General features: G+C 41.1%; 1 protein-coding gene and 1 long non-coding RNA gene across 4 annotated transcripts in view; one reads left to right on the forward strand and one right to left on the reverse strand.

The window, feature by feature from the left end:
• The window catches only part of NTF3 (neurotrophin 3), a 56,033-nt gene that overhangs the window by 22,841 nt on the left and 12,768 nt on the right, over window positions 1-20,424 (forward strand). The gene's annotated exons all lie outside the window — the stretch shown is intronic.
• LOC113994331 overlaps window positions 8,543-20,424 on the reverse strand; it is a 38,548-nt gene continuing 26,666 nt past the window's right edge. For all 3 annotated transcript variants that reach the window (XR_005563107.1, XR_005563108.1, XR_005563106.1), the window contains one exon: window positions 8,543-11,072. This is a non-coding gene — a long non-coding RNA (uncharacterized LOC113994331). The remainder of the gene's footprint in view (window positions 11,073-20,424) is intronic.

The raw sequence follows: 20,424 nt of genomic DNA on the forward strand, positions 1-20,424 counted from the left end.
GCAAGGGAAACCCACATGGCAAGATCTGGAAAGCATGAACTATGACTTTTCTCATGTGAAATACATTGTTAATGCCACATACCTTGGACAAGTAAAGCAAGGGGTTGTTCGTTGCAACATCACTGGGATTCCTTCTCGTAACCAGTCAGGAAAAAAGTTCATGTTTTTGAATGTCTTAAGAACTATATGAGATGCCTGAAACATCCATGCAAAGTTTGTTTTAATTTATCAAAGGCCCTTCTAGAGCAGTGTGTCTTACTGCAGACTCTGCAGAATTCCTTTGGGAATACTGAATGGAAAGAAACACCAGTGGGTGAGCACCTGAGTAAAGCCCTTATCTATCTTGGGACAGTTACAAGGCAAATGGTCTTTACTCCACTGGTTCCTGTGTTGAGAGGTATCAGGAAATATCTACACTTATTTTCATGCACTTTTTTGGCTCATATCTTAATTTTTTCCTCATGAAACAATCACTTAGAAAGAGAGGTATAAGTAAGGTCTCACTCTGTAACCAGGTTGTATCAGTATCATAGAATCATAGAATCATGGAATAGATTAGGTTGGAAAAGACCTCCAAGATCATCAAGTCCAACCCCTGATCCAACTCCAATTACTATATCATGGCACTAAGGGCCACGTCCAATCTCTTTTTAAAAACCTCCAGGGATGGTGAATCCACCACCTCTCTGGGTAGGCCGTTCCAATGCCTGATAACCCTCTCTGTAAAGAATTTCTTCCTAACATCTAACCTAAACCTCCCCTGGTACAACTCGAGCCTATGTCCCCTTGTCCTATTGTTGGTTGCCTGGGAGAAGAGACCAATCCCTGCCTGGCTATAACCTCCCTTCAGGTAGTTGAATTTGGATGGAAAATTAACACAAGTTTGCTGAACAGGTTGTTTATACGATCTCTTAGTCTCAAATGCATCATTTGGTTTGATCCTCAGGTATGCAGTCGAGGATCTTCTCCATTTCTTAATCACAGAATCGTAGAATGGTTTGGGTTGGAAGGGACCTGAAAGATCATCTCATTCCAACCCCCTGCCATGGGCAGGGACACCTTCCACTAGACCAGGTTTGCTCAGAGCCCCATCCAACCTGGCCTTGGACACTTCCAGGGAGGGGCATCCACAGTTTCTCTGGGAAACCTGTACCAGTGCCTCACCACCCTCACAGGGAAGAATTTTTCCTAAAATCTAATCTAAACCTACTCTTGCTAGTTCTAGCACCAGCAGCACTGTGCAAAGCCTCACCTGCTACTTCTCACAGATGCATCATGTAGGCAAGACTCCTCTTCCATATGGTACAACCATGGAAAATAGAAGCACAGAGTTAAAATGACTGATGAGCACAGTGGCAGGAGATTTCTGTGCTTAATGGATTTGTTGCTATAGCCTTCAAGTATGGGTTTAGCTTACAGCTGGCGGAAGAATAAAGATGAAAATGCAATTTCCTGCCTCTCAGACTGAGTGAAATACACCTGGGAATGAACAGGACTAAGGAACACAATCATCTGGAGTCCCTGAAATGGAGGCTGGGTGGCACATAAGTTTTGCTGTCTCGCTTTTCATAGAAGCACATTTATCTGCTGTGTTCTTTCCTCCGGCCTATGCTAAAGGTTATCACTGTCCTAGATTTTATGCACATTTACACATTAATCAGCAGAGATATGGCACAGAGCTTTTCCTTGAAACCTCTACATATTTGCTGTCTTGCATGACATATGTATATATCATTAGTGGATGTTGATAAGAACAAACGAGAGGGAAATATTTAACAGACGCAAACAAGCACTATACTTAGCTTATGATTTATAAGTTTAAAATGGAGTCCAAATGCTAGTGGTGGGAGCCTTGCAAACTGCATATGCAGTGTTATGTTCTGAATCAGCACTTAAAAATGAAAAATTAAACATTAACTCCACTTACTTTGGTTACAATGAATATCTTCTGTGCTTTATGAATTACCGAGTCCAGCTTACATTCCAAACTAGAAGTAAAAACTAAAAAACCCAAACACCTACAAGAAAACTCTTCTCTCCACTTTACAAGACTTCTTGAGTCAGAGACCAACATGTGCTGATGCCATCATAGTGTAGTCTGAATAAGACAGGACAAAACAAAACATTGCAGAGTACACGAAAGCAAATTAATTCACTGGGAAAGCCCTTTGGAGGTCAATCCTGGAAGGCAAAGAAACTGATCTCCATACTCAGCACTCTGCAAAACAATCACCCAGCAGCATTTCAGAATGTCAAGTCAAGTGATGTCTGCAGGAGATGGAATCAATGGAAAAACTTTCAGTATTAGATCATCCCCTATGACAGCTGAAAATGGGGGTTTTAATACAGAATAGCAGTGAAGGGAAGGAAAGGAGAGTTTTCATATAAAAGGAAATCATAAACAGAGAGAACATTCCTTCAGAAAAAAAACAAAAAACAAAAAGTAGTATTTTTTTTTTTGCCCATTCTGAAAGCAAAGATATTAGTACCCCATAGACCAATCCAGATGAAGTTAGTGGAGAGAATCCTAAGTACTTTGATGGACTTTAGAGTTACACTGAACTTCTTGGACGGGCTAGTGGAATGTGGGTAGGAGGGATCCAGTCCTGTCCATCTCAATCCAGAAATAACAAAAACAGTTGATTACAAACCTATGAGTCATGACCTGCTTGTCCCATGGAAAAAAATAGGTAGGCTTTTGTGGTGATGGCGCTTTTCTTCCTCTCTCCCCTTCGCGATGACTCTAAACTGAAAAGAGGCACAAAACAAGGTAATAGTGTTGAAATCAAGAACGAGCTATTCTGGCTGGTGAAGTTATGGTGCTCAGGGAGACATGAAGCGTTGCTGAGATGGAGTGTTTACAGAAAAGGATCCCACAGCTCATATTTGTATTATGTATTTATAAATTCCTGGAACTCAATTTTATAGGGTTTTTGATTAATGGCTGTGCTGCAGTTCAGCTCCAAGCCGATTGAACTTACTGTACTGGAACTGAGAAAGACATGCACAAGCCAAATATGAACACTACTACTGGGCTGTGATTTAGAGGTGGTTCGCCGCTCAAAGGCATTGCTGTGGAGGCTCTGCTTATTGTACATGTAGAGATCAAAGATAAAGGAGGGCCTCTCAGCAGCCTTCTTAAAATCAGAGTCAGACATATGTTTGTCTCAGATACCTCCATGGCAGAAGAGCTGAAGAATAACGAAAAATGCTGCGATTTCTCCAACACTTTTACAGTAAAGTAGGTGCAGTGCTTGTTGATGCATGGATTCTCCTAATTAAGTATTTATGTCACTTCAATCACAGTATCTTCCAGGAGCATGGCCAAATGCTCCACTTTCTTATGCTGGTGTTGTGTGCCAAGTGTTCCCACACTGTGGTATTTGACATTAGTGCTGTTTCTCCCACACTTCAAGGAAGACATCTGTGGTTATGGCTGGCAAATGCCAACTTAATTGTTGATTATCATAATAATATAGTCAAAGCAGTCTCATTCTGCTGAGGTGGGAGTCACTTCATTAAATACAGTCCTTATGGCTATTACGATTTGTGAGGAGAAACTTGACGCCTCTGATCTAATGGTGTGCCAACTGGAGCCAAATGAAGGCAACATAAAAAAATGAAAACAAAAAACCTGGATGAGAAATCTGAAGATTTGCCTATGCTGAGAGAAACTTCTACAGTCCACAACTTGGGTTGTGGCCTCCCCAGACAGCGTAGCTTTCAACTGTAAGATGGAATCACTTTAGGAGGTGAAATCTGTGTTTGATCCCAGGGCTGGAATGCGAGAACAGGATCCCTGGAGTATTTCATCCACCCTCTTACAATCACTTCTAGTGAAAAATGAAATGGAGGATTAATAATCATTGTTGATAGTACAAATCTTTAAAAAACATGAGGAACATTTGTACTCCATTTGAAAACCTAGGAGTTAAGGCAACCAAATCTGTTTTACCTCACTTCTTTCTGAGTATAGCATAAAACTGAAGCTCCATGTCTCTTCTTCCATGCACTTCCATGCACCACGAGAAGGAGCCCACCCCCTGCTACATACAGAGTAAATCCTGAAAAGCTGAATTTGCAGGTAAAACTCAATACTGAAAAATTGTTTCTAAGAAAGAGTTTCTCCTTTAGTGGTTTGACTTTGTGTTTATAAAAACAAGAAACAGTTGCAATGATGCTGGCTTATGAAACAACCCTAGACTCCTGAAAAAATGAAGAGGTATAGAGTTGCTGAAATTCATTTAATTACACTTTTGCAGCATAATGGGCTTAACATGAAGACAAGCCTTAGTCTGTTTTTAATGAAAATGTTACTAGTTTTTATGAATGCTTGCCTTTGGATGAATTTCCTTTATTGTTAAGTATAAATATTATACATAGGTAGTTAGCATGACCTATTTATGGTAGAATTGCATCACTTTTTCTGCTTTATCTGTGTCGAGTTTCTTCAGTACTCATCCTCAATTTACTTTATTTATGCTTAGCTCTTCTTATTTGCTTTGAGCTTTATAGGACATAGTGGCTGTGTTTCCTTCCTCAGGGCATTTTGAAAGATGACTTGTTTGGAGTGACTCGTGTGTTCTTTTTAAAGAAAACTTTCATTTGTGCCTGTTGAGGTCCTTGTTCCCAGATGGTTCAAATATAAAGCAGCATTTTTCTTGCTGTGCCACACTGTGATGGCTTAGTCACAATTAATATCTGTCAGGCAAACGAGACCCTGATTTGTTATTTCAGAAGTCCCTGCTGTAAGATTTGAGGGTGCAAAGTGGGTCAGCCATCAGTCAGACATTGCAGCAGACGGTCCAACTCAAACAGGAGTGACAGACAGTCATAAAGTTGCCATTTTAATGGGACAATACTGTGGAAAAAAACCACATTCTGAGCACGTTAAGTCTTGGGAAAAAAAGTGATGCTTTAAAAAGGAAGGGCAAAGACATCAGGAGTGTGTTCATACATATATAGGCGGCCAAGATTTGAATTCATACACGTTGCCAGGCTTTTCAGGCCTTCAAAGCAGAAATTATGTCAGGTAATGTATTTGAAAGTACCAAAAGTTAGAGCTTAGCCTAAGGATACAGAGGACCATTCACACTGGATAGTTAATATTCCTAAACTGGTAATCCATGCCATCCTGGATGTAGTCATGCCTGGGAGCATTAGGGACCAAAAGGTGGAGGAGACATGGGTGATCCCACTCTTCAACTCCCAGAACTTGCATCCCTTGGACACAGTGCTGACATGAATGATGTAAAGAGATTACAGCCCCCACTGTTTGGTATCACTGTGGGTATAGTGTGTTTAGAGGATAAATTCTGGTCTCCAGCATGTTGACATATTGTAGTACTGAAAATATGAAGGATTAGGGAATACCAGAGGGATTGTGTATTTTCATCCTGACTCATTAAGTAATTCTGAGTAAGTGTCCCCAAAGGTTTCCCCAGTGTTTCTCACAGCTTTATCAGTCCCATTCCATGTCTCCAAAAGGAGACAGGCAGACTCCCACTAATTTCTTTTGGAGCTGGATTGGTCCTGAAACATGTTGTATAGGGTATACACAGCTGTTTGCTTAGAAGCCCAAAAAATAGCTAAAAACAGTTGACAAAGTGCATGGATGGTCCTTAGCTGGAATTCTTTTTTTATACATTGTATTGATTTTATTTTTCGTGGTTCTAGCTGTCAGATTATAGATCAATGATCAACAAAAAAGTCATAAAAAATGGAGAAAAATACAGAATCACAGTCTCTAATTATGTCGCGTAACCTGCATGAAAGAAAAACAAGGAAAGTCTGCCCTTGGGATCAGTGAAACTATGACCACTTAACACTTCAGACTTCTAATTCACTTCACTGTGTCCATTTTTTAGGGTGATAAATTGGGGGGTTTTTTCCACTAACATAATTTATCAACTAGAAACCACTTTCATGCTTTCTGTTATCAATTTAGCGTGAAAACTGGAGGAGAGGACTTGAAAAATATCGCAGTGATTCCACACATTAACCAAGAAACGTATTTTTTTGCAGAACAAACTTATCAGCCAAAGGTAGTTCTACTCGAACTTCATGTGCTAAATCTGTTGTTGATACAGTTTATCTGTGTAGGGAATATAATGCTGGATTCTATTTTTTATCAATTCCACATTCCAGGAAAGCTGCGTCTTTGACAGACGACATAACAGCAGGACTTGTCCAGACGGTGGATGCAAAGCACAGAGCACTATCTCAGTAATACTCCTCAAATATCTATACTGTTTAAAAAGTTTGAGCCATTTTTCAAAGGCCATCAGAGGATGGGGGCTTTAAAGTTATTTTCACTTCCCAGAGTGTTTGGTAATTTGTTCTGAGACCTGTAAAAGCACCAAAGCACTTCTGGCAACTGAAAGAGATTGATTCTACGTGGCCTTCCAAAAATCGAATAAGAATCTGTGACCCAAAGTTAGTGCCTAGATAAATCTTATTAGCAAGATCAGTATCATCATCAGTATCAAAAACAAGCCCAGATATATGAAGGCCAGGCTGTATGGGGCTCTGAGCAGCCTGATCTGGTGGAAGGTGTCCCTGCCATAGCACGGGGGTTGGGACTGAGTGATCTTTAAGCTCCCTTCCACCCCAGGCCATTCTATGATTCTGTGATTTTATGATCTACTGCACCATCAGCAGAAAACACTGTTAGTATCCTTGTGGAGGTGAGGAGTGAGTGGGTCCACACCTTTCTCAAGCCCTGTTCAGACTACCCACAGACCATGTGATCACTGTGTACATCAATCACAAGTCTACCAGGTCTGTGTCTATCAGTATAATTTACAGCTATGTTCATGTAAACCTTTGCTACAGATACCCTGCAGATAGGAAAAGAGTGGCAAGCAATAGCCTTGTTTCCCTGTCGTTTTTATTTTTAGTTATCGTGACACAGATGAGTGAAATGCAGAGTTGAAACAAATATCTAAATATATTTTTGTCCATATATGAATATATCCTGGGGACCTTGGGCACAGAGTTATCTTCATCTCCCACAATGGCTCCCACAACAAATACAGTCTGTCAGCTTTTACACTGTACTCAACAGTGTCATGGAGAGAAATTTAATTACTATCATGTCCATTTCCTAGGTAGAAAAGTATCTTTAGAAAGCTGCATTCTTCTTTTACTTCAGAACCACTAAATGCATCCTAGTTACAAAGTAAACAAACAAAACCTTCAACTGTGCTACTGAATCAACTTCAGCAAATACACTTCAGACTAAAACTAACATGTTTTGTCTTTACTGGTATAACATGTAGCAGCCATGTGTTCATCAGAAACACTGGAGTAAAAAAATCAAATTAATTTTAGCAGCGTAAACAAGTCCTTAATGTCTTTCCCAAACTTATGAGGGCAATTCCCACGGGAGTTAGGGACTGAACACAGGTTAGTGAATTTAACCGCTGGACGCTCAGAATCCCAGAGTATGCTGAGTTGGAAGGGACTCACAAAGACCATTGAGTCCAGCTCCTGGTCGAGCACAGGACCATCCCCAAGAGTCACACCACGTGCCTGGGAGTATTGTCCAAACGCTTCTTGAACTGTGACAGGGTTGGTGCTGTGACTGCTTTCTGACTAGATGAGCACTGAGAAGAAATCCTGCAAAACTTCCTGGAACCATCAGCTTTCAGTTGACCTCAGCAGGACTTGCAGTCGGGAGCAGTTGGAATGCCACAAACACGATGCTGAAGCCTAGTTCTGATGAGACCGTGGATGTTTGTCACATTTTTATAAAACCGTATAAAAAGCCCGATTTTAAATTTATTGTCCATTATTCAGTTAGTTATGGTAGATTTTTAATTGCTGTTACAATAACATCTGGAGGCCTTCGTAAGGATCCACTGCCCCAAAAGCATGCAAGATGCAACTTTCCTGCCTTCTGGTGGATGAGACCCCGCAGACTTCATCATGCGAGGGGAGAGGAAGTGGGGACATGCTTCTGGCATCTGGGGCTGGCAGGCAACCAGGATACTCTGGAATTGTCCAATGGGCACATATCCAGTCGGGAGAAGGGCCATTAGCATGAGGCTGCAGCTGAAAATAAAATCTTCTCCTACTTTCACACACAACCCCAAGAGGTGGAACAGTTCAGCTGCAACATGACGTTCCTCCTGCTCCGTGACCTCAGTTAATCCAGCGGGCAGGTTCGCAGGGCAGGAGAGGGAACAGCAGTGTTTGGGAAGGACAGGAGGTTTGGGAGTGGTGGGAGCCTCATGCTTAGTGCCCAAGATCTGACAGCACTCACGTACAGCCATGAGGGAAGACGTTAGTCTCCCTCCAAAATCGGAATCCAACAGAATCCAACAGAAGAGATTTAACACACAGCTTAAGAAAACAAGGCAGGGGAGGGGAGAGGCTGACAGGAGAAGGGGGTATATTTATGTATGTGCTCCATTCACAGATATGCCCCCAGGCAGTCTATACCAGCAAACACAGCAGTAAGCTGTACTTGTAAATATATATATTTTTGCTTACTCAAACTGTAAACAGTGATGACAGCTGGGAGAAGAGCAGAGATGGGTAGGAGGGAGGAGAGGAGATTTTTATTTTATTTTTTTTAATTTATCATGAAGTAATACATTTGCCAATCTCAGAACTGGTGAAAAAGTGCACTGGCACCAAACCAAAAAACAGCTCCTGCGTGACACATGCTGACAATCAAGATTTGTTGGGTTTTTTTCACTGAATGATATAATTTCACAAAGCATTGGAATATTTTCATTTAAGGGCCAGATCCTCCCAGAGATGCAAACCACTAGTCAGTGACGTTAAACTGCAGGAAATATAACCTTCTAGGCAAAATTCAGATGCCTGTATTGTCAGACAAAATAGACTTCCAAGGCTTTTACATACTTGTCCCTCAGATCCTTTGGACAATATTGTAAGATCTTATGATTCCGCTGTAATGGCATTATCCTTCAGGTCAAGGATTGACTGCATTGACTTGCAGCAACCAGATGAGATTCTCACTTTGCAATAAATGCACCATACAACCCAGTCTTCCCAAATTCATGAAATGGTTTTGAATCAGAAAACTCTAATAAATTAAATTCAAACTGTGTGGAAGGAAAACCTGTTCACTTCAAACAATTAAACAACTTGTACTTCTAAATCTATTTTTTTTGTATATTTCTTTTAAAGTTCAAGTCAAACAAGCTGTTTTGATCTGTTGAATTGAACCCAAAATATTTTCAGATGGTCAAGTTGGAAACTTTTTGATATTGACTCATGTTTTTCCTTGGCAAATTCATGACTTTTAACTTTGACACTCTCTCAGCTTTTGGGATCACTCTTCTCCATAATAAATAGTACTTCAAATCCCAATTAGTTTCTTTGTACCTGAAACAAGTTCCAGTGATTTAAAGCATTTTTGACTCTTTGCAATTCATAAATTTAGCTTTAAGAAATGTCACTTACTTTGTTTGTTTGTTCTATGTTAAATGTTGTTTCTTTCTCTACATACAATTGTAGTCAATATAGGTTCCTACACTCTCTTCATCAGTAGAGTATGTGACTGCACTTTGATTTGGTGGGATTTTTAAAATTTTCTTCATTTTGAAAGAATGTTCCACTCTTCTTTACACTAAAAAAAGACTGTTCAGTGAAGTAAACTTTTTTTCTGAGCTTAGGCAGGCTGACAGAATCCTGCAGTCTACTCAGAAAAGTCAGCATTGTGGCAGACATTTCTCCTGAATGTGAATAGAGGATTTCTCATCCTTTCATGAAGGGCTTTGTCTTAAATATCCTATAGAAACAAATCAAGATAATGATAAAGAACAGAAATACCTGAGAAGGAATTCGTGCAGGTTCTGGTTATAACATAATTCAAGCTGAAACAAAAGTGATAAATCAAAGCACAGATTCAGTTCCAAGGATACTGAGTTCAAAACTGAGATCTTGACACAAACTTTGGCTTCTCAATCTTTATTTATGCCCCAGAGCCAATTTGTACTCAAATCAAAGACATGCACTATTCCTGAACACTACAGAAGTGGTGCATCACAAATGATGTTTGAGGGGATATCAGACTGCTGTTCTCTCAGAACCAGAAAAATTCCAAGTAGCTAAGATCCTAACACCAATTTCTTCTGTACTCCTCAACACCATCTCGACTTTGCAGGGCTCTAAGTGACTATAAACCAGTGTAAGAATTGGAGTAGAGGTGGAAACTTCAGTTGTTGCCTGCTAATTTGCTCAATTTTCTGCTTTCAAAGCCTGTCCTCCTTTGCTGAGTTAAAGTTTTCAGGAGCTTCTCTGGAGTAAGAGAAGCTGCCTAACAGCAGGGGAGCAGGGTCCTAGGTTTTGCAGCTCCTGTCCTTTCCTCTGGAAGCTGTTCTGCAGAGATGGCAGAGAGGAATGTTTCCTGATGTTGCTCAGGACTACTGGTAGAGTAGACACCAGGAGGAATTGAGGCTGCAGTAGAGAGAGTGAAATAACAGCTCTGTGCAACAGAGACCCAGAGGGTACAATGGTAAAGGGGTAAAACCCAGAAGTGATCTCCATGTCTTAGCTCTTCTCACCCAGTTTCCAGCAATTTCTGTAATATGTGAGGCTTATTTGGTGATAAATTCTTTGTGTCTGTTCCTCAGTTCCTCCTAATAAACTTTTAACTTGGTCATTGTTGAGAGAGGATCTTAAGGTGTTCGACTTTTTTAAAGGTCATGGAAACAGAAGGGCAGAGAGAAAAGGTGGGAGTGCTGTGTTAGTGCTCTCACTGAGACAAGTCCAGCCAAGAGAGCGAATCCTGGAGACACTGGTAGCAGACAATCCCTGCAGCGTAAGAATTTAAGAACATCCCAACTGCTGCAGGAGTTTCGGTTGCGGTTTGACTTTTTAGGAAACCAAAGAATCCAACCACAAGACGCTACGTTACAGCAAAACAATTTGGTACTACTCAAGGAAGTGTTCTGCTGCAGGAATCAGCAGGTCCAAACCCAGAAGCTTCTCTGGCCATTGCTTACTTTGGCTCATTCCAGTCCAATGCTGGCACACCATGGGCCTCCTGCAGGCCTTGGCAGGTCAGCTCGTCTCTTTGTCAGACAGATTTGCACCTGGAAAACAGGAATAATTGGAGAAGAGTTCAGTTTGATGGGAATATCATGAAAGTACACACTATGGAGATACCAAATCACAAGTTTTCTAAAGCTGAGGAGAACAGAAGGGGTTGTCTGGAGCCATGATTCCGCCTGTCGCCCCTGCCAACAAAGCTCTCTAATGGGACGACAGCACATGACAAGAAAAGGGATTTAACTACCAACAGAGCCATGCCCTTTCCCAAGAATAAACTGTACAACACAGGGCCTTTGCAGCAGCACATCTGTGTCCATGCTGTACAGGTAGACCTTGTCTGACAGCAATGTTCATTTTAAAACATGTGTAGGTCTGACCTGGGCCTACAGTGTGTTTGCTGGCTTGATTCCATCAGGAAACAGCCACCAGAGGCAAAATCATGTATAGATGGGGCTATTTTCCACCAGCAAAGCACACTGGAGAAGGGAAAATCCATTTTTGCCAGGAGGGATTTAGGGAGCCTTCTGCCCATATAGTTGTGTCAAAGGCAAGAAGAAAGAATTGTTAAGGTTGCAAAAGACCTAAGATCATTGAGTCCAACTGGTAACCCAGTTCTATTGTGTTCTCCACTAACCTGTGTCCTCAAGTGCCATATCCACATGTTTTTTGGACACTTCCAGGGATGGTGACTCCACTACTTTCCTGTACAATCTGTTCCAATGCTTTACAATCCTTTCCATGAAGAAATTTTTCCTAACAGTGCAGTCCCTGACTGATCCTGGTATAAAACAGTGTGGTTTTAATACAGGCTCAGTTAAAATTTGAACTGGTGCAACTTTTCTATGTGATCCATTCTAAAACAATTTGTTTGATCTTTTTTCCTACCAGTAGAACAAACACAAGCTAAACTGATAGCAAGCAGATTAACTCACTGAAAAGACACTTTGTCAGGGTTATAGTTTTGGATATTTGAAGAATGTGAATATTGGGAGAACAGAATCAGAAAGAGAGGGGGTCCTTCTTTTCTCGTGTGTGCTTGGTTTGCACAAGTTTCATTTTATCAGCTGCACTGGAGCTTCCTCCAGTCTAAACTAGTGTTAGAGAAAGAGGTGAGGCACAGGGAATAAGAGTGATAATTTTTGAATCAGTGAACTGAACAATCTGAACAATTCTTAGTGCATACATTTCTTACACAGAAGACTAATGAGAAAGCATAAAGAAAAAAAAAAGCTTGTGAAGATGCTAAATGCAATTTATTCCAAGAAATCAGATCAAAAGAAGCATTTGAGCAGGAAAAAATTTGCGTTGTATGGAAAGCATAAAAAAATACTTGAGAAGCCACTGTTAGCAAAACCAAATCCTCTTTGGCATCTACTCCAGAGAATAGTAACCAGGAAAAAAGAAGATAATAAGCTTCTGTCTTGCATTACTCTAAAAATTCACTTGAATGAAAGCAAGTAGTATAATAATGAACTGAGTCAGGAAGCACTGTTCAATTAGAGGTAGAGTTTAAGGGAGTTTATAATAGCAACACTTACCAAAGAACAACTTGGTTGGGCTTATTGTTATGGAAAGGGGGGGAAAAAAAGTTGTGGTGAGTTGAATGACGTTTATAACATAGGAGGGTCTGATCAAACTGGTCCAGATTAGTCCTCCACAGCAGTAAGACCTTAAAATTGGGTCAGGGGGAGGAAAGGAGAATTGTGTCTAAACTGTTTCATACAAAGGCTATGTGACATATGGAACACGTTACCCTAAAGGGTAACTAAAGCAAGGAGCATGAATGTTTTCAAGAAAGAAAATGACAGGGAACTCCATAAGGAAATTTCTAACCATGGAAGCTTCAAATACAATTCTTATTTATTTATGTATCTATTTAGGGGAGTCAGCCATTATCTGTGTTCTGAAGAGAAATAATGATAAACATTCTTCATTCTTCTTTTAACCTTTCTGTAGAGTTTAGTTTCTTCTGTTTTCATTTGGCTGCAATTTTGCCTTTCCAGAACACAAAGGACAGGAGCTAATAACATTTTAAAGGTTATTTTTTTTTAATGTTCAACATGTAATGTTTTAAAATCTTCTTTCTTTATATTCTCTTTTGCTTTCACTAGGAGTTCTATAAGACTTCTCCCATACAAAATGGGTATTTTACCTTTCTTTTTTCCTGTCTGGAAAAAAATTCATGTCCTGGAAATGTTCTCATGGTTTAGTCTGTCTTGAATTAGACACCAGAAGGCAATCACCAGAACAGGACATGGGGCAATAAGGTCACTTTGAAGCCTTCTCTTCTCCAGGCTGAACAATCCCAATTCTCTCAGCCTTTCCTCACAACAGAGCTGCCCCATCCCTCTGATCATCTTGATGGACTCCTCTGGACCCCTCCAAAACATCAATGTCCTTCCTGTCCTTCTGTTAATCCAGAACTTTTATTTCAAATCTCTAACCTAATATCTTATTTTAGTATTAAAATTTCTCTTCAGTTAGAGACAAATAAAGGACAATTCAGAGATCATATATTGTCTTTATTCTGTGCATAAAACTATTTTTCACTGCCAGGTTAGGAAGAATGCAGGAATATTACTATATGTTTTTGTGCAGTGATACTTGCATTTTAAGGAATTTCTTTCATTAGAATGCAGACAAACCAGTCCCCTTTCTTGCATTAATGTTATTTTTTTTTCCTTTCACATAGTTGTAGACCACGTGAACCAGCAAAACAGACCACTTCAAGCTTTACAGTGGAGGCTCAGCATTTTTCCCAAATTTAAGGAGAAGGAAAGAATTTGGAGAAATGTTGATCTTAGGTTTAACTTGATAGAGCATAGAAAAGAGAAAAAGAAAATACGTTGGGTTTACTACCATGTTCAGAATTTTCTATATGCTTTCTAAGTACTTTTGTCTGAGATCTGTCATGGAAGGTCTTCCAAACACAAAGTCACATTTTCTCCAGGTAAATCTGAAGTAGCACCACTCAAGTCTACAGAGTTATATTAAGTCTGTATGAACCACTTTTAATCAGAAGACACACCATTGTTTCTTAAATTCCTCCAGTTTGTTTGGAATCATGTTGATGGTGAGCATTAACACCGGACCCATTCCCTATTGGATTTCCTCAGAACAACTTACCAGGACTGATTTTAACTTAGTAGAAAAACGAGCCAGCTCGGACTCAATGCCAGATTATGACCTCAGTTACATGCAACTCAGTCCACAGTCGCCTGCTTTCTGCGTGACCAAGAGCAGAATTTGGCCTCGAGCTTTGATTTTTAAGAGTTGCATACACACAACTGTCTCCAAGCATAATACCATTTAATAGTTTAAAACGGGAATAAATGTTCCCAGTAACTTTCCTTAATTTCTATCAGTCCACAAATATGTGTCTTATCTTTTCTAGATAACTCTAGCAAATTATTTTGCTTGTAAATATGATTTCTGCACATGCACTCGAGTTCCACAGTCCAAATGGTCTGAAACCCCCAGGCTTCACCTGCCAGGTTCTATTCTGCTATCCATTCACCTATATCCTAATCAAAGCTATACTGAAAGTCTGAAATTACAAACGGTACCAGCCTTATGTGTGCTGACAAGAAAGAGGTCTTCATGACACGGTCAAGGAAGAAACTTCTGAGGATTGAGGTGTTTCCAACCTAGAGATGCTGGTTTAGGGTGAGATGATGGGAGCACAGGTCAGAAAAGAGGCATATGTGAGGGGTTTTGTTTTTTCCTGGGAGGGCACAGGAGATATTTCCTGAATATGTGTAAGCTTCCCATCAGAGCCAGCCACAGGAAAAGTTGCCTACCCTTGAAAAAGCCCTTTACTCCTGCATGTAGCTCAGCAAAGCTCTTTGCGTTCCCACTGTCAGAAAGGCCTGAGAACTTTCTCTCCCCTTTACATGCAGTTATCCCAAGATGTTGACTGACCTCTCACCTTGAGTAAAGAGTTTCCCCATATGTTTGCCTCCCCAAAGTTCCTAAGGATGTGATTGCTTTGTTTTGTTTGTGCAATGGGCTCCTTTCCATATTTTCTAGCAACAGACTGAGAGCAGGTTAGGAAGAGGTTGGTCTTTCACAGGTTTCAGGATACATGTTCTCTCGTTTTCCAGCACTGGTAGCATCCTGTCTCATTTTGACATGGGTCTTTACTTGGGAATCTATACTGAATGCACTTGCTGGGTTAAAGTCACCACAGGTTGCCAGTGCTGGCATTCAGACAGGAATATAAGAGAGAGGAAGGGAGGGAAAGAGGAAGGAGTGTCCCTCCCTCTCCCCCAGCTTTGCTCCCAGGACTGTTAAAGTTAATACAACTCTGCCTGCAGCAAGAGGAGCAGGGACTGCTCACCCAATACTCCCTGCTGAGAGGAAGTGGGTGGAGATGCTGAGATGACAGAAGTGCAGAGAGCCCAGGCTTCACCCCACTCCGCTTCCTTGCTAGCCAAAGGAGCTGGCTGGGAGCATGGGAGAGAAAGCTGCTCCATGAAGAAAAAAAAAATAAAAAAAAATAAGGATGAAGTAATTGACTTTTGTAGCAGAGCAAAGGGAGTGCATGTGGTGGTGGAGGGAAGATAGGGAGGAACTGTGACTGACTCACAATATATTCTGTGCTCTGCTCCTGGGGAGATGCAGCTGTGCATCTCCCCTCGTATAGGCTACACTGTAAAGTTACACCATCGTCCAAAGTAAGCATTCCTAATTCTCCTACTTCCTGAAGCACAACAGTCTTTGGCTCCTTTTTAATCAGGGATTTCTACTGTGCAAATTGAAGTCTAGGACCAGGCTTTTCCTAAGTGCAGAATTAAAAATCCCTCCCCTGATTGTTTTGTTGGTTCCTGGGGAAAACTACTGAACTGTTACAGCCGATTTACATTGGCCTGATCCTTTTCTAAAGCTCATTCCAAGTTATTCTTAATTCCTCAAGGCACCTGAGATCTTCTGCATGAGCCAGCCATGGACACCTTTGGCAATGTTTTCCACATCCTTTTTCCTCCCTTTGCTTGCTTCCCAGTCACTTTTGACTTTGCTAGAGTAAGGACTGTTTCCTTACCACTTCAGTAGGAAGAAACATTGCACGGAATTACTTTTGGTTTTGGCTAGCTGACTCAGTGGACTTTGGTTGAGGCCAGCAGAGTTTGGGGAAGAACCTGAAGGAAGAGGTTAGTCCAGGGTGTAGAACTAACCACAGCCTACACCTCAAGAGAGGAAGGTCTGAATGCCCACTCTCCAGCTGTCTTCTCACATGACCTTGGCCTCCAGTGATCTGGGAAAAGTCACACAACCTGCCTGGGCTTTAGTTTCTAAACTGCAAAACAACAGCAAAAGCACTTGGTCAACAAAGCCACTCTTAGTTATGAAGAAAAGCTGCTGTGCCTGCAGCAAGGCTGCCAGCAGCCTCTTCTTACCCTCTGTTAGCAAGGGGGTTGAACTAGATGATCTTTAAGGCCCCTCCTTACCCAAATCATTCTATGACTCTGTGATTCTATGAATTTTGTGGTGGTTAGATGTCAGTAGGATTTTTTCATGACATGAACTAAGTGTGCATACAACAAGAGGTGAACAAAAGTCTATTAAAAAAATTAGTTTCCATTCCTTGTTCTCATACCCTGAAAGTTACTTTAATCCTGACCTTCTATAATTTTTTTTCATGACCAGAATTTCTTCAGTAAGAAGAAATTTTCTAAAAAGATATATTAATTACTGACTGTATGAGGAGAGGCAAGGCCAGCTGCTGTGCGTCTCATTTGCCTCCCTCACATACCCAGTTAAAACCTTGCTTTTCTATGAAATATCTGGAGATCATATGCTTGGTGAGAGAAAACATGTGTTAAAGCATTCCCAGTTCTAAAATTCCCCTTTCAAAGATTTTTGGCAAGGGGGAGGGGGAAGGCATTGTGTATCAACAGCAAAATGGCATCTAGATTAAAAGATAAGGATAAAGCAAAACCCAAGGCAGTTTTCAGATGAGCTTTGGACCTGGCAGAGGGGCAGAGCTTGCCTTAGCACAACAGGAGAACACAGAGATCATTCTTTGACTTCAGAAATGCTTGTAGAGACCCTAATTTGTCTGCAAATTAGCAGATTTTGGATGCAATTTAGCAAAGCATTCAACCATGAGCCGAATGTGTGAGCAATCTACATCCCATCAGGGCAACACACAAATTTAAAAATCATACACTGCTAGCCTGAGACCAGAATAATCTCTCCACCCCTTGAGCATTAACCCCTATATATAGTCAAACTCACAGCAAAGTGTTAACTGAGAGTTAAAATTGGAAAACTTCCATGTCTCGAGGAGAACTGCATACTGGAAATTTTATCCACATGCACATTGATGAACTAGGGGACTCACAAGCAAAGTTCCACTTCAGGCAGATTTTTACAAGCAAAAAAAATGCAGAGTAGCCCGATTTACCAGAACAGTCTTTACCCTCAGGACAGGCCTACATGTAAACAATTTGCTATAAAGTAATGCCAATTAGTAGAATGACTTTTTTCTCTAAATGGACAATGGCTTTTTGAAAGATTCAGACACGATGTGAAAAAACACAAGCCTTTCATGGGCACACATTGTATTCATGAGCTCTTCTCCACAGGAAGGATTTGGGGGTCTCACTGTGCGGCTGGGAGCAGTTCTGAGAGAGCCCTCATGATTTCACAGTATAAAAGTGAGAAGGGTTTTTGGTAGAGGTGATCTCTCCTCTTAGCCAGCTTACTTAGCTGGTCAGAATAGAAAAGCTTTTACTTATACAAGCTCTTTTTGAAGTCTTACATCTTTTGCAAGGAAGCACACTTTTCCCTTTTTCCCTCCAAAGCACTAACCTGTATTTTATCAGAAATACAAGACTCCCGTTTCTCTGAGAATAACTTTAAAAACCTAATTTTAAGTTGGTTGTGAGCAAGCTACTGCACCTGTGCAAATGGCATGGAAAAGATACTAATTATACAAAGCTATTCTAATTGCTCACGTGGTCCTGATGCAAACAATTCAGTTGCATGCTGCATGTATGATAAAATAAGGATCAAACACCAACTGTGTGTGTTCACATTGTCATTCCCCCACACCCCTCACTGTGCAAAAACTTTGCCCAATTCATGCTGAATTCAGTGAGTTCCTGTTGGTGGTTTTAAGGAATATGGATCAGGCCTAGGGGCCTTTGCTAGAGAACGCTGCATCAGATACTTTGCACCTGCAAGCCTAACAAGAATTTTTTATTTGGAGGTTCGTGAACCTTTGAGGAGCAGGGAACATTCACAAAGCAGACTTTGATTCACGAAGTGGCCATGGATGTATTTGTGTGGCTTCAGAGAAACCCAGAGTCATGGGCTTTTGAAAAGCAAACACAGGTGCAGTTTTGGATGAAATGAAGCATATCTTCCCCGCCAAGCCTCTTGTGTCACAGCTTGTCTCAGTCCCAGTCCCATGGAGCACGCGTGGCACAAGGAGGCACAGCAAGGCTCACACAGAGTCAGTGACTGGGACAAACTCTCGAGGAGCAAAGCTGTTCCTTCTGAGCAAATGGTACCTAAAAAATCTGACTGGGCCTTGTAAGAGCTGGTGCTTCTCTCACACCATCCCCTCTGTCCTGGGCACTGGTGAGGCCACACCTCAAATCCTATGTCCAGTTCTGGGCTTTCACTGCAGGAAGGGCATTGAGAGGCTGGAGCAGGTCCAGAGAAGGGCAATGGAGCTGGGGAAGGGTCTGGAGCACAAGTCCTGTGAGGAGCAGCTGAGGGAGCTGGGGATGCTCAGCCTGGAGAAAAGGAGGCTCAGGGGAGATCTTATCGCTCTTTACAACTCCCTGACAGGAGATTGCAGCCAGGTGGGGGTCAGGTTCTGTTCCCAGGGAACAAGCGACAGGACAAGAGGAAATGGCCTCAAATTGAACTAGGAGAGGTTCAGGTTGGACATGAGGAAGAATTTCTTCACTGAAAGGGTGGTCAGGCATTGGCAGGGGCTGCCCAGGGAGGTGGTGGAGTCCCCATCTCTGGAGGTGTTCAAGAAGCAACTGGATGAGGCACTCAGTGATCTGGTTTAGTTGACAAGGTGGTGATCAGTCAGGGCTGGACTCGATGATCTTGGAGATCTTTTCCAACCGTAATGATTCTGTGATTCCATGCTCTCAATGCGAACATTTGTATTCAAGGGTCACAGCAGAGCTGTCCGAAAACCAAATAAATCCTTTTTTTTTTCTTGGTCTTAGGTTAACTTCAGGATCTATTTTAATTCTAACTGAACAAAAGCTTATTTCATTTCTAACTAGCATTCCCTATTACAGTATTGCTGTTTCCTCATGGGAGGGAGTCCTGTCTGTACCCATAAACTGGGATTAGGTATGCAAGATTTTTCACAATGAGACTAACATTTTTGAAGTTGGACTCCTTGCTTTTTTCTCTTTGCTTGCTTGATTTCACTGTTTTCTCTACTTCATAAATGAAAACAGAAATGGAAGGTATTAAAAAAGATGGAAGAGGAAGTTTTCAGCTTCTGAACGAAAACAAAAGAGAAAGCTTTTGCTCTCCATGCAAAATCTTGCAAAATAATGATATATTGAAATTGAAAGTTTAAGTTGTCCCTTTGAGATTCCTAATATCAGAAAAACTAACAAATAGCAGTTTAAAACTCTCTTTTTAATTTCTTTCTGTAACTTTTTTTTCCAAAAAAATGAATTGGCCAGTGGGAATGTAAATGCAAAAACATTCCAGATCATCCTACATCACAGGGTCTCCAGGAGGCTGGCCTTTCATAGCCTAAGGAGAGGGACAAAATTCTAATCATCTGAGAGATGTTTCCCTTTCTCCTCCTGCTACCTACACAGACAAAACCCACCTCTGGCATTTATAAATAGAACAGTGAGAATAATCTGTTATAAGGCCAGGCTTGAACCCCTCAGAATTGTGGGGAGGTGAAAGAAGTGAGTTTCGTCTGGGAGACTGCTCTCAACTTTAATTATGGAAAACTTAAGCCCTCAATGGCCTGATTTAAATACAAAACAATTAATCAGCCATGGTTGAGCCAAAGTAGGTGCAGGTTGACTTGAAAGGTTAATGGATCTTCAAACTGTTTCAAAAAAAGACTTAGATGGAGTTTCAGGGCTGAGACGAAACATGAAACCAGGCCTCTTTGGTGTGGCTTTGGGTTTGTTACAAACATCTTGCAGAGCTGGAAAACTGCTTTTGATGATCAGCCTAACTTCCCTTTCCTTAGCTTAATCCCAGTTTTCCTGATTGCACTCTTTTGCCCCACCCCAAAGTGAATGTTCTCTTTCACCAATGCTCATGCTTTCCAGATCTTTACTCTGGGTTTTTTCTCATGGCCTTTCTGTCAGCTCATAGCAAAGCCTTGCACCTTCAAGGCAATTTCCTCAGAGGTCAGTTTTCCAACCCTTTCAGTCATTTTTG

The sequence above is a fragment of the Pipra filicauda genome, unplaced genomic scaffold (genome assembly GCF_003945595.2).
Source record: "Pipra filicauda isolate LSUMZ 115617 unplaced genomic scaffold, ASM394559v2 scaffold188_size1440453_pilon, whole genome shotgun sequence".
NCBI lineage: Eukaryota > Metazoa > Chordata > Aves > Passeriformes > Pipridae > Pipra > Pipra filicauda.